Genomic DNA, 13,414 nt, shown 5'->3' with positions numbered 1-13,414 from the left:
CAATGTTAGTTCCTTTCTATCACAGCTGAAGGAGGGGAAGGGGGGGGGAGGCAGTGCCCCAAAGTATGTGCATAAACTTAGCTCCCCTCCAGCCTTGCCAGGTGTCAAGCTAAAGGGCATTTCCAGCCATATTTAAGGCTAAACACCTTTTTAATCCACTAACTAGTGAAGTCCAAAAAAGGGGGGGTGTGAACTGAAGAGGAAGAAGATGCAAAGCAGCCACAACTTGTCTAAGGATGAATGCCGCCCTGGGGTCCTTTGAGAGGAAGCATGTGATATAAGTCTAATGAATAAATTGCAGTAATAGGAAGGCTGTCAAGTGAGTGCCCCTAGAGCATGTGCAGAACGACGTGTTCCCTACACTGCCGAGACACGCCAACCAGTTTCCCTGGCTGAGTCTTTCCGGGCAACTTCTGATCCCCAGCGCTATCACTTAGTGGGCAACAACGGGTCAGCGGCAGGAAGGAGAAAAAAAGATGTCGAAGTAACCACAACCTGTCTCGGGTTGGAAGGAAAGCACTCGAAATAACCCCACGGAACACGTACACAGCCTTGATATCGCGGCCAGTTTTTAATCTGTTGCTTCACGCTCTCTACATTTCCGTAAAACAAAAACAACAAAAACTTCTTTGCATTTGCTGTAAGGCTCCCTGACAGTATCTTTACGGGAGTAGTAGTGAGTATTGAAGAAACCAACCAACTGATAGCCCGCAGCTGGGATGGAGGGGATCCCTCCACCCGCCCCGCACCTCTTAATACCTGCCATATAACTAAGTGAGGCGGGACAGGAAGGCAAGGAGGTGTGAGGAACCGCCGCCCCAACCCGCCCGCAGCTGGCGAATCTAGGGCGAGGAGAAGGCAAGAGGGCTCCGCACGGTGGGGCTGGAGGAGGAGGAGGAGAGGGTAAGTAAGTGCGGGGGTACCTTCCTTCTCCCTCGGCGTCTCCCCTCACCTGCGCCTCAGTCCCAGAGGCGGGGAGCCGGAGTCGTCCCTCTCGCTCGGTCGTCGCTGGCGGCCCGCCCTGCTCCTCGCCGCCTGCTGCCCCAGGAAGGCTCCCCACTTCTGCTTCTCAAGCCCCGGGAGGGAGGCAGGCAGGCGCGGAGGGTTGGCCGGGGGAGGGCAGGGCCACGTGACCCGGCGGAGCCACAGAGCGGCGGAGGGGCGGGGGGCGGAGGGAGACGCCCGGGCGCAACGGGTGTGTAAATGAATGAGAGGAAGGAAAGAGCGCGCCGCTTGTGTGTCTCTGTGTGTGTGTGTGTATAGAGAGAGCGAGAGAGATGTTTGTGTGCGTCTATACAAGCAGGCACACCCGCGTTTCCCTTCCTCCCCTTCGTATGTCCGCTGATGTGTAGGTGCAAAACGCAAACGTTCTTCACGTGGCCAGTCTCCTCTGTCTCCCGTATGGGTTTGGGAGGGAAAACACAAGTGGGGGAAAGAATTTTAAAAAACCGGACACAGGGTGATCGGTCGATGGACAGATAGATACAGAATGGGAGATAAGGTGTGTGAACCTGGTAGAGGGATGGAATATTTATATAACTTAAATTGAGAGGGCTATGACAGATCTGTGAGAGGCAGGTCGCACACGCACACAGGAGCGGGGAAATTTTTGTTTCTAAAATACCTAGGCACTCACCACTACACACACACACACACACACACATATTACACACACACACACACACACACACACACACATATATATGTATATGTAAAGGGTAATGCAATTTGTGAGTTGGGATCCATCATGCCCAAAATCGGATGGAGTCAATCCAAAATTACATTTTGGTCCCTCATCTTAATTCAAAATGGTGACTTCCTTCCAGTAGCACCTTAAAGACCAACTAAGTTAGTTCTTGGTATGAGCTTTCGTGTGCATGCACACTTCTTCAGATACCTGAAGAAGTGTGCATGCACACAAAAGCTCATACCAAGAACTAACTTAGTTGGTCTTTAAGGTGCTACTGGAAGGAATTTTTTTATTTTGTTTTGGTATCTGAAGAAGTGTGCATGCACACGAAAGCTCATACCAAGAACTAACTTAGTTGGTCTTTAAGGTGCTACTGGAAGGAATTTTTTTATTTTGTTTTGGTATCTGAAGAAGTGTGCATGCACACGAAAGCTCATACCAAGAACTAACTTAGTTGGTCTTTAAGGTGCTACTGGAAGGATTTTTTTTATTTTGTTTTGACTATGGCAGACCAACACGGCTACCTACCTGTAACTCAAAATGGTGACTGGCATCCAAACACTGGTGAAGACCACTGACCCCACCTTGGGATCCCTCATGCTATGCCTGGCAATAATATCTTGACAGGAGGCCAAACCAACATCATTTTGACATGTAAGCAGTATGTAAATTAATAAGACATCAATAAAAATGCCTCAGGCAACTGCCTCAGCTTAGTTTAGCACTGCAGGGCTATTGCCACAGGAAGGCCTGTTAGCCCCCTTAGACTTGGAACAATTCCAGGCCAATTCACTGAAATTTCAGCCCCAAACTCTTTTCTTTATAAAGTTGTCTAGCACTTCTTTGTTGTTGGTAGGCAAAGAAAAAATGTGCAGCAGGACTGAACTCAGTTGTTAAGTCACAGTATTCAAGTGTGCAAAGGTGCTAGGATAGATGAGAAGCAGCAGTAAAGCAATTTGATTAATATGTACTACAATTAAATAACTTTTGACATGTACATGCAGCTACTCTTATTTGGTAGACGGACGTGGTGCTCTAAGGCAGCAGGTACTGGGGGTGGGGTGATGGCAAAACACCAGGCTATTTGCCTGGGCAGGCACAGAAGTCACGCGGTGGTCTATATTGCATTTCTATTTAAATTATAGTAATTATTTCCAAATCTGCTTCTGCACTTTTAAATTAGAACAGGCACATTTCATGCAAATTTGTCTTCATTTGTCCTGGGTGGGGTGGTGATGATGTGGTTCCTTTTGGGGGGTGATGTGTGAAGTGGCCACCCTACATACCTCCCCACCACCAAATTTTCCTGAGCCAGCACCCCACCCAACAACTATGAATATTTGTTGCTGGCCTAGGCTGGTGGCTGTCTCACTTAGTCCCTTTTCCCAATGCAACACAGCCCCTAACTGAGTAAGCATACAGAAAATCTACCAGGCAGCAAGCATAGTCTATATTCTAGTCATATAATACACACCAGCAGCACCAATGCTACCTTACAGCCTTTGTTTGAGCAAGCAGTGAGTAGGCCCCAGGCAGAGTGGTGAATGAGCAGCAAAGACAGAACTATGTGCCACACAGGTTAATCTGTGCCTCCTAAATTACTGTATTTTTTGCTCTATAAGACTCACTTTTTCCCTCCTGAAAAGTAAGGGGAAATGTGTGTGCGTCTTTTGGAGTGAATGCAGGCTGCGCAGCTATCCCAGAAGCCAGAACAGCAAGAGGGATTGCTACTTTCACTGTGCAGCGATCGCTCTTGCTGTTCTGGCTTCTGAGATTCAGAATATTTTTTTTCTTGTTTTCCTCCTCCAAAAACTAGGTGCGTCTTGTGGTCTGGTGCGTCTTATAGAGTGAAAAATACGGTAGTCTGCCTCCCTCGGTTGCAGTAAAGAATGATGGCCCAGGTCCATGTTAAGTAAGATTCATCTGCTAGTCCAATTGGCTTCTGTAAATGGAAGCGGGGAGGGAATGCTTTTTCTTGGGTCAGTCTTGACTCATTTTCCCCACTGCTCTGCTTTCCCTTAGGCTGTCTTGCCTAGTTTTTTTTCTGCCCCTGGGTCTGTTCGGCTGCCTTTGGGAAAGGGGTGCAATTACAGTACCAGGCATGGGGATGTAAGATTGGGGAAAGCTTCACTTCCTGAATTTCTACCTGTCATGCAACTTTATTTGCCAACCTTTTTAAGCTGTCTTGTATCCTTGAACAACAATCCAAGAGGCAGATATTTAGCTTGAGATGTTTTGTTTTGATTTGCTTAGATTTAAAGGATGAGGAAAGCAGCAGCTGCTACATTGTGCTATGCCAGGATGCTGTTGAGGGCACAAGAACAAGCCTGATGAAAAGGAGATAAATATTTTTTTATAAATCACTTTGTGTGCTGACATACTAATCATGGCAATTTTTGTGTGAATAGTTCCATAATTTCATGTGAAAACAGCCTCGCTTCTGAGTGTTTCAGTTCTTCTGGGAAGAGTTGAAATAAGGAGGTTTTTTAGGAAAGAAAGAAAGACAAACTGAGTAAATGTACAGCCAGGAGGGATTTACTTCTGCTTCTCAAAAGAAAGGGGAAAGAATTTTGGATCACTGAAGTCTCCTTTCCCGGTGGACAAGGAATGAAGAAAAAGTTGTTCATAGCTTCCCGGAATATCAGTTTAGCATGCATGTACATTTCATAAAACAATAAAAGGAAGGGATTGCGTAAGGTATTTCAAATATTTTAAAGAGAAAGATAAGCATCTGCCAGAGAGGTTTTGGTTATCTTCTGGGAATCCAGCTTTTGCGCAGGAAGTCAGTCGCTGAACTAACTTTATTTCAAACCTACAATTTTCTTATACCAATGAACCAATCTGGATCAGATCAATTTCAGTTAATTTGCTTAATACCCTTTGGCACAAAATCTATTTGAATTACGAAACTAACCAGAACATTTACCTACCTCTTGTTAATGGACTATTCATTGCTCAAATGTTTTTTAAAAAATAATTATTGCACAACTGACCTAAGTAACAATTCAAAAGTTCTGGGCAGCTAATTTTTAATTTTGTGTGCTTAGAAATACTCTGTGTACATTAAGAATTCAGTAAATGTGTATTCTGATATATTAGATCTTCTCTGAAACAACAATAATAAAAACATTAATACCCAATGGTGAAATAAAGTGATTTTAGAATGAGAAGAGTAAATACTTGATAGTTTTAAGGCACTCCTCTTGGATGACTGGGATCAGGAAAAGATCACTATCTTGTTAGCACTCCTGGGTCACACCTTGATTTCATTTCTCCACCCATAAGAATGAAGCAAGCAAATGCTGACTGTTGCGTATTAAATAATCTTTAATTTTTCTACCTCTCTGTTTTCTATGTGCAGTAAATCTTAGGTCCAGCTGTGAAACTACCTGGCAATAACAATTCAATTTTTGAGCCTCACTAGCGCCTAAAATTTGTAGATCAGTTTAACATGGGGTTGCCAACTTTTTCCTGCCCCTGTGCTTCTGTAGCAGAAGAAGCTTGTCCCCTCCCTTTCTTTGAATGCCTGAAAAAGCTTCACCTGCTAAACTTCTACTATTTAAAGTAACAGTGTGCAGGAGCAAGACTAGTAAAAAGTTGACATATGTTTAATATCGCCTGTGCATTAATGTGCAATGGAGACACAGAACCCACATTCCATAATAGCGTATTATTTAGGCTATTATCTCCGTGTTAGGTCAAGACACAGCAAGAAGGCATAAACTGGAGGCATTAAATTAAATGCAGCCTAACAGCATTTGACCATCTCAACGAAAAAGCAGTGGAGTTATCAGTGACCACAAGGGCTTTTTTTCAGCTAAAACTCACCAGAACTCAGTTCCGGCACCTCTCACATGGGTGCCATTGCCATTATAAGAGAACAAGAGAGGCATTCATGGTGAGTTCTGGTACCTCTATTTCTAGAAAAATAGCACTGGTCACTGCAATATATGGTTGAAAAACTATATTTGGTTCCTAGGGTGGGCAGGTTTGTTCTAAGGCAGGGAGGGGTAATTGTAGCCCTAACCCTCTCTATCTGACCCCTGAGGCTCCCCACAGGCTACACACCCTTCTAAGTGACACCCCTCACCCACTGAAGGCTGGTGGCACCTAGATTTAGTGGGGTGCCTGGGCGGAGCCTAAGAGGTCACATGGGCAGACCCTAGGAGGTGAGTCCTTGTTAGTCTAAGCTTGGTTTAGAAGGGGTCCCTGCTGTCACACTTGCTTCTCTGCAATCACATTCCTGGAACCACAGTTAGAGGGAAAGCATTTCAGAAAATCCAAGCACCACCTCTCCCTGGTTTTCCAAGCGCTTACCCAAGCGCTTTTGGAAATGAGGAGCTGCAGAGACTGCAGTGTCTTTATGATATATGGTTTATTTACACATATATACAACCTGAGCCTACGATGGAAGGGTTCACAGCATTAACACCCCCAAAGGGTCTTGTTATTCCATTGCCGCAGCCTTTAATTCAAACAGAAATCAAACATTGTGGTCTGACTCTGGCTTTCCAGCCTGCTGTTTTACTTCTAGGTCACATTACACACACTTCCAACTTTAAACTCTGGCTTTTATCCCTCACTACCTGTGAATTGCGAGTGGGCTGTCTCACACAGAGCCCCCTCTCCTTTGCTTCCTTAATGGCTCATCACCTTTCCTTTGTTCTCTTCATGGCCCATCACCCAGGTGATTACCTCTAAACAGGAAGTTAGCCTGGTTTGTATTTTAGCACTTGCTAGGGTTATAGGTGTCTGGCACCTACAACTTCAAAAAAGTATGTATCCTAAGCAAAGCAACTTACAGTTACCACTAATGGTCATGGTTCTGCAAAAAACAGTAGTATGCCAAGAAGCAAATTTTAGATCACATGGTTTATGGGAAGACACCCACTTGAGCTAGTTGTACTCCCACCTTTGTTCCAATTGCTAATAAGAGTGTGGGAGTGAGAAAAACAACCAACCACTGCAGGACCATTATGGCATCACATTGTGTAGCTGGACTGCAGTTTAGCCATCCAGCTGTTAGATTTATCAACCCCAATAGGTTAGAATTTCCAGTCAACAGGGAAAGTATTAATTGGCATACAATAGATGTTGTATGTACCATAGTTTTAATTATTTTATTTCATACACACATTTATATAAATAAATGCCATGAAACATGTTTTAATTGCACATCATTGTAATTTAAAGGAATTTGCCTTTCAGGGGTAACTAAAAATGTGAAGAACACTGAAATATATATATATTTATTTGCAAAAGTCATGTTTAACATAAATATTTGGAACAAGCTGACATTGTCTCCTTTCCTTGGTTGAAAGAAAGTGGAAAACATCAGGTTGGGGATCCTAATAGGCAGTACATTTGCTGTAGTCTTGAAAGTACTACTGGACTTTTGTTCTGCTGTAAGCCCTCCAGATGTTACTGAACTACAACTCCCATCATCCCTGACCATGTTTGCTGGGCTGATGGGAAGCAACAACTGGAGGGCTATAGGTTCCTCAGCCATGCTATAAAGAGTAGAAGGGAAAAACAGGACATACATATATATGTGTGGCAGTGGTATTCAAATTGATTCTGGTAAGCAGGGGAGGAATTTTAGCATAGCTGGGCAATTCCCCACAGTGCCTGGAAAGTCCCACATTTGCCCAAATGCAGTGTTTTGTACCTGGGAAAATGCAATGCAGCATCTAGATAAGAGATAGCTAGCAGTCAGTCAACCATTTGCCTCTAGAAGCGCAACCAGTTTTGAACAAATGTGTAATTAATTAACCCAAAGGCTTCCAAAAACAGCGAGAGAGTCCATATGTTTTTGACTTCTCTCTCCTCTTTTTCTCTCTCATTGTGTTATGTCTAATATGAGTTAGCCAAATGCCCTACTCTGAGCAGCCATGAGATGCCACAATCATATTATATTGCTTTCACGTGGGCCCTGCCACCCACTCAGACGGTAATAGCGTCATAGCCAGCTAGGAGTGGATGAAACTTTTGATTTTGGTTTTTCCCAGTTTCTCATTTTTCTAATCTTCACCACATTTCCGCAAGTTGTTGTGATTAAAAAAAAAAAGTTCTTATGAAAACTCCAGCATATTAGGGCAATTTCTCCCTAATATATATCCAGTTTTGCAAAGCAATCCCCCTTTTTTCCTCTATGCCATTTTCCGTAGCATATACCTTTTTGCAAACTCTTTACCCTGGAATATGCATTTTTGTATATATTACCGGACTGAAAAACTGCATTACAAAATTAAGAGAAGTATGAATTTCCAAGCATGGCTTTGTTTTGGTTTGTATTTTGTTTCAGGAAGTTTGAATTAGGTAGCGTTGCTTTTAAATACAAACTGAGTCAAATTTCTGCCCCATTGCTATAGCCAGCAAGCCCTTGTGTTCCATAACTGAGAATCACTTACTGCTAGACAGTGCTATTTTTCTAGTAAAAAAGATGCTGGAACTCACCATGAATGCCTCCCTTGGATTCTTATAATGGCAATGGCACCCACCTGAAAGATGCTGGAACTGAGTTCCGGTTGAAAAAATCCCTGCTGCTGCCAATTTTTAAGATTTTCTTATAATAATAAAAATAGTCTTATACATGGAAAAATACGATATGTTGGTTTGCTTATTTTGGTATTAACACATGTATCTTATGAATTGTTTCATATATACCACCTTGGAAACTTGTGTTCAAAGATGGCCTATAAGTAAATAAAACCATAATCATCAATCAACTGTCATTGAAAATGAGCTTCTGGAAATATAGTGGAAAGGTTAAAAATATATGCTTTGGCTGATTGTGTGAAGGCTCTGTATTCCACAATGCAAACTGTGTTTCAGTAAGCCCAGAGCTCATTTGTTTAGTTACATAGATCATCCATCAAGAAGAAAGCAAGAACAATGCTAAATGATGTGGAGTATTTCACTTGCATACACAGGTAGTGTTTGTTGAAAATTTGAATATCAAATTTTCACACTAGATTCTTAGAGGAAATATCGCTTCATGGAAAACATTTTATAAAGAAATGAGTCCATGTTTTGAATACCAAATTACTGTCACCGTCTACTGGAAGTTCAAGTAACATTGCAAATTCGTTACCCAGTTTATAACAGTGCCACTTTAAACACATCAGGTTTTAACGTGACACAATCTGTGTATGGCATAAACATCTTAAGTATTTATTTATGCCATTTGTATGGGTGCCCAATAACACTGCTCACTGGGCAGCTTTCAAACCCAAAACCATAAAATATAATTTAGAATGTTAAAATATTAAATAGAAACCAAAGAAGCAGCAATTTCAAATGGAGGGGGGAACAGGGCTGGGGGAGAAATTTGATTGGGGTTTTTTCTGTCATGACCAATGTAATGTTTGGAGGTTCTTTGCAGAATAATTTGTGTTTTAGCTAATATTATTTAACTCCAGTTAACACTGTTATTTGTTTGTGACACATGCAACAGTTTTGCAACCTCAATAATTCACCTGCAATTTGGGTATGTTTTTTCTAAAAGTGTGAATCAAACATGTTTTTTCCACCTGTGGTAATATACATAAAGAGCTAATGTTTCATGAGAACGTGTCAAACTTTTGGTAATGGAAACTGCGGTGAAAGGGTTTTCTGGCAAATTACCTGTGACCAATGTAACTTGTGAAAATTCGCTGACAGACCCCTCCAAAAAATACCTCCAAAGCAAGACCCTGTGCATATACTTTAATAGGCATTCACAAGTTGCAGATCAGTGTCAAGACCAAGTTGTAAAGCCCACAGGAATTTACACTTAGCTATTGTAACACAATAATTACTTGCTTATTTTCAACTCAACGTTTATAATTTGCCAAGAAATCACCGTTTTTAAAAAGAGAATGCCATACTAATCACTGTCATATTGCATCACCTGGAAAACAAAATTTATTTTCACTTTCCCAGTTTCAAACACAACAATAACAAAGTTGTCCACTAACACCAGTACTTCAGCGGCTATTTCTGCTTCTGCGCTGTCTTTCAGGCTAACCACAAATGTAAGGTTCTACACTTAGGTAGGAAGAACCAGCTGCACTAATATAAGATAGAGGACATCTGGCTTACTAGGAGGACTTATGAAAAGGATCTAGGTAGACCACAAGCTTAACATGAGCCAACAGTGTGATACAGCAGCAAAAAAAGCTAATGCTATTCTAGGCTGCATCAACAAAAGTATAGTGTCCAGATCAAGGGAAGTAATAGTACCACGCTTCTGCTTTGGGCAAGGCAAGCGGCCTTCAGCTCCTGAGGTAAATTGTTGTATCCCAAAATCAGGGTGAGGAACCGCTGGCCTCTGCAACAGCTTTGGCCTGCACAACTTCCCAATTAGCTCATGAGGCCATTTTGGGCAAGCCATGGCCCTCCACCATACACCTTACGTCATATAGGTAAGGGTAGGGGTTGACTATGAGGATGAGGATGGCCAAGGCTGCTTTGTGCAGCTCCCCAAGCTGGTTGCCTTTGCATAAAGTGGGGCCACAGTGCTAAGCAGAATTGCGCCCCCTTCACACCAGCTGATGCAAGCAGCTTTGGGGCACCCCCAAACCCAGCACCAAGCAGGACCACTCTCCCCACATCATGAGAAGGGGTGATCCTTCCTGGTGCTGGCCTCAGAAAACCATCAGGTGTGCACAGGGTCCCTGCAGGGAGCTCTTGGGCCTACCCAAACTCAACACTATAATGTGGGAAAAGCTTGATCTAGCTGCAGTCTTAAAGGGGAGGAGATTTGCAAATACTTTCAAATAGTTTCTGTAGGTTGACATTTTCGTGGAATGGAATCCAATCTTTCTCCTATCGCCCACAGTCATTATTAATAGATTTTCCACTGCCTGAGAGGCTTCCTAGATGCTTCTTCCCATCTCCAGTTCTCCAGTCAAAATAACCACCACCAGCAGGTAACAGACCTATATAAATGGCTTTGATTGTGGGGTGGAATCTTTTGCCCATTTCCCTCCCTCATTTTCCCTGTAAGGAAGCCATGGGGTGGGGGGAGGGAACCTGATGGCCCTCCCTGTCAATTAGCCCACCTTATAACAATCAGAACCATGTGTGCTTCTTGCATTCACTAGCCAATCAGAACTATGTGTTCTGCCTGTGGTCTGCAGTGCGGGGAGAAGAGAGATCTCTCTCTCACAGTAGGAACCTTGTTTTTATTATATTTCGTGTGTATTGGGGGGGGGGAGACAAGGGAGGAGTGTGCGCGCTTTCCCCCCCTTTGTTTTCTGGCTAGAATACTCTTATCTCTTCCTGTCTTCCCCTATCACTTCTTTCTTTGGATTTCACCCCACACCCAGCAGCGTCACTCCCCTCTTATTTCTGAAATATTAAAACTAAAAAGCACAGCCCAAACGCTTTCCATGTTGCCCTGGTTTTAAGTACAAGCATATTCTGTTTGCAGTGTGTGTATGCTAAAGTGGATTTTCATGAAGAAGCCTTAACCTGAAGTATACTTGTAATAACATTTTAAATTGAATCTTGTGTTTTGATTTTAATTAAGTTTAAACTGTTTCGCTTTGCTTTGGGAGACACCCAGTGAACTGTTTTGGAAGGTGATACAAATGCAATTAATATACTAACCCCACGTATCTGGGAGTAAACTCTACTAAATTTCAGAGCAGACAGGTAAGTCACCAGACCCAATAGAATTGGCTTGTTTTTGTTTCTACCTTCCCATGACCAGCTGTTCCGCCTTGAAGCAATTAATACATGTGCCTGGTTTTCCTTTTGTGGCATTTGTGATTCTCCTCTTCCACATTTTATCTTCACAACCTTAATACATATAATACTGACAAGCACAAGGTCATCCAGGAAATTCACAGGTGGTGGTTTTAACCTTGGACGCTTACACCCTAGTCTTACACCCTAATATCCCTTCTCATGCTGTAAAGAAGGCACGGAAGTAAATATGTTTGGAGTGTGGGGATAATCTTTCCCTATAGGGCTGAAAGTTTAAGGAGGAGCCTGTATGGGATTCCCTTCACAACACAAGGGATGAGAAATTTCTCACTGAAATGAACTGCCTTCTGCTGCCCTCTTCAGACATAAAGCCAGAATACACTTATACTATTTTATTTTTTGTTTGTGCTATTTTTTTATTTAAAAAAGCAGCTTAAAATAGTAATGCAAAAATTGTTAAATAAATGAAATTATTATGGATTTGGACACATCCGTAAAGGGACAATAGGAAAGAGATTTTGGATATGACCTATTACCAATTATTTGGAAGCTGCTTTCTCAGAATGTCCCTCATTAAACTTCTAGCCCCACCCTTAAGGAAATAAGAGAACAAGCAGCTTATGCTGGCAATATAAAATAATGAACACTGATATTAGGGACATTTTCTGGACCTGCTCTAAAAATAAAGAAATTTGGGAGTGATCTAATATATTTATCTAGTAAACTTATCTAGTATATTTGTCTTGGTATATTTATTTGGCAACAGGTTAGTGTAGACTGCCCCAGAAAATGCTGTGAAAGAAGAAGAGGAGGACTTTGGATTTGATATCCCACCTTTCACTCCCTTTAAGGAGTCTCAAAGCGGCTCACAATCTCCCCCCCCCCCCAACAAACACTCTGTGAGGTGAGTGGGGCTGAGAGACTTCAGAGAAGTGTGACTAGCCCAAGGTCACCCAGCAGCTGCATGCGGTGGGACAGAGACGCGAACCTGGTTCCCCAGATTACGAGTCTACTGCTCTTAACCACTACACCACACTGTTGTCCCTTTTGTCCATGCTGCACTACCTTGCTACTGCCATGTAGGCAAATGCAAGCATTACTCTCTCTGAAGGCAGTCTACACCTCTGCATGCTTTTGGAAGAGCAGAGTGGGAATTGTCATTACCTATTCTTGCCCAATGAGGGCAGCAGAGATTGTGAAATGGAAATAAATTGGAGAGTCCAATCAGAGGGCTGCATCCAAGGTTAGTCCTACTCAGAGCAGACCCACCGAAATTAATTTTGTCCATTAATTTTAACAGGTCTATTCTGAGTAAAAATTAATGGGATGCAACTCAGAGGGCTTTTAAAAATTGTATTCAGCAAAGTCGACATGTAAAAAATGCAGAAGTGAGATCAGTATTGATCACATTTGATGTTTAAATCGTAGGTTTCTGCAGAAGTGCAAGTATTAGAGCCTTCCTCAAAAACACTGGGTTGTAACCAACTACAGTGGTACCTCGGGTTACATACGCTTCAGGCTACATACGCTTCAGGTTACAGACTCCGCTAACCCAGAAATAGGTTAAGAACTTTGCTTCAGGATGAGAACAGAAATCGTGCAGCGGTGGCATGGCAGCAGCAGGAGGCCCCATTAGCTAAAGTGGTGCTTCAGGTTAAGAACAGTTTCAGGTTAAGAACGGACCTCCGGAACGAATTAAGTACTTAAACCGAGGTACCACTGTAAATCCTACTTGAAGTAGGCCCATTGAAATTAATAAACCTAAGTCATGTCTATTAACTAGTCTATTAAGCCAGTGTGGTGTAGTGGTTAATCTGGTGAACTGGGTTTGATTCCCCGCTCCTCCACATGCAGCTGCTGGGTGACCTTGGGTTAGTCACACTTCTCTGAAGTCTCTCAGCCTCACTCACCTCACAGAGTGTTTGTTGTGGAGGAGGAAGGGAAAAGGAGATTGTTAGCTGCTTTTAGTGATAAAGCGGGATATCAAATCCAAACTTCTCCTCCTCCTCCTCCTCCTCCTCCTCCTCCTCC

The 13,414-nt window shown here is 42.7% G+C and overlaps 1 protein-coding gene and 1 long non-coding RNA gene across 2 annotated transcripts in view; one reads left to right on the top strand and one right to left on the bottom strand.

The window, feature by feature from the left end:
- PLCG2 (phospholipase C gamma 2) overlaps nucleotides 1–1,089 on the bottom strand; it is a 63,600-nt gene extending 62,511 nt beyond the window's left edge. Inside the window, exon 1 of the mRNA XM_081871985.1 lies at nucleotides 924–1,089. The gene's annotated coding sequence lies outside the window, so the exon portion shown is untranslated. The remainder of the gene's footprint in view (nucleotides 1–923) is intronic.
- LOC309347409 overlaps nucleotides 150–13,414 on the top strand; it is a 33,014-nt gene continuing 19,749 nt past the window's right edge. The window contains exon 1 of the long non-coding RNA XR_014158924.1: nucleotides 150–907. This is a non-coding gene — a long non-coding RNA (uncharacterized lncRNA). The remainder of the gene's footprint in view (nucleotides 908–13,414) is intronic.

This window comes from Podarcis erhardii (assembly GCF_964252035.2).
Source record: "Podarcis erhardii genome assembly, chromosome: 7".
Classification (NCBI taxonomy): domain Eukaryota; kingdom Metazoa; phylum Chordata; class Lepidosauria; order Squamata; family Lacertidae; genus Podarcis; species Podarcis erhardii.
This window is presented reverse-complemented; position numbering and strand designations above follow the sequence as displayed.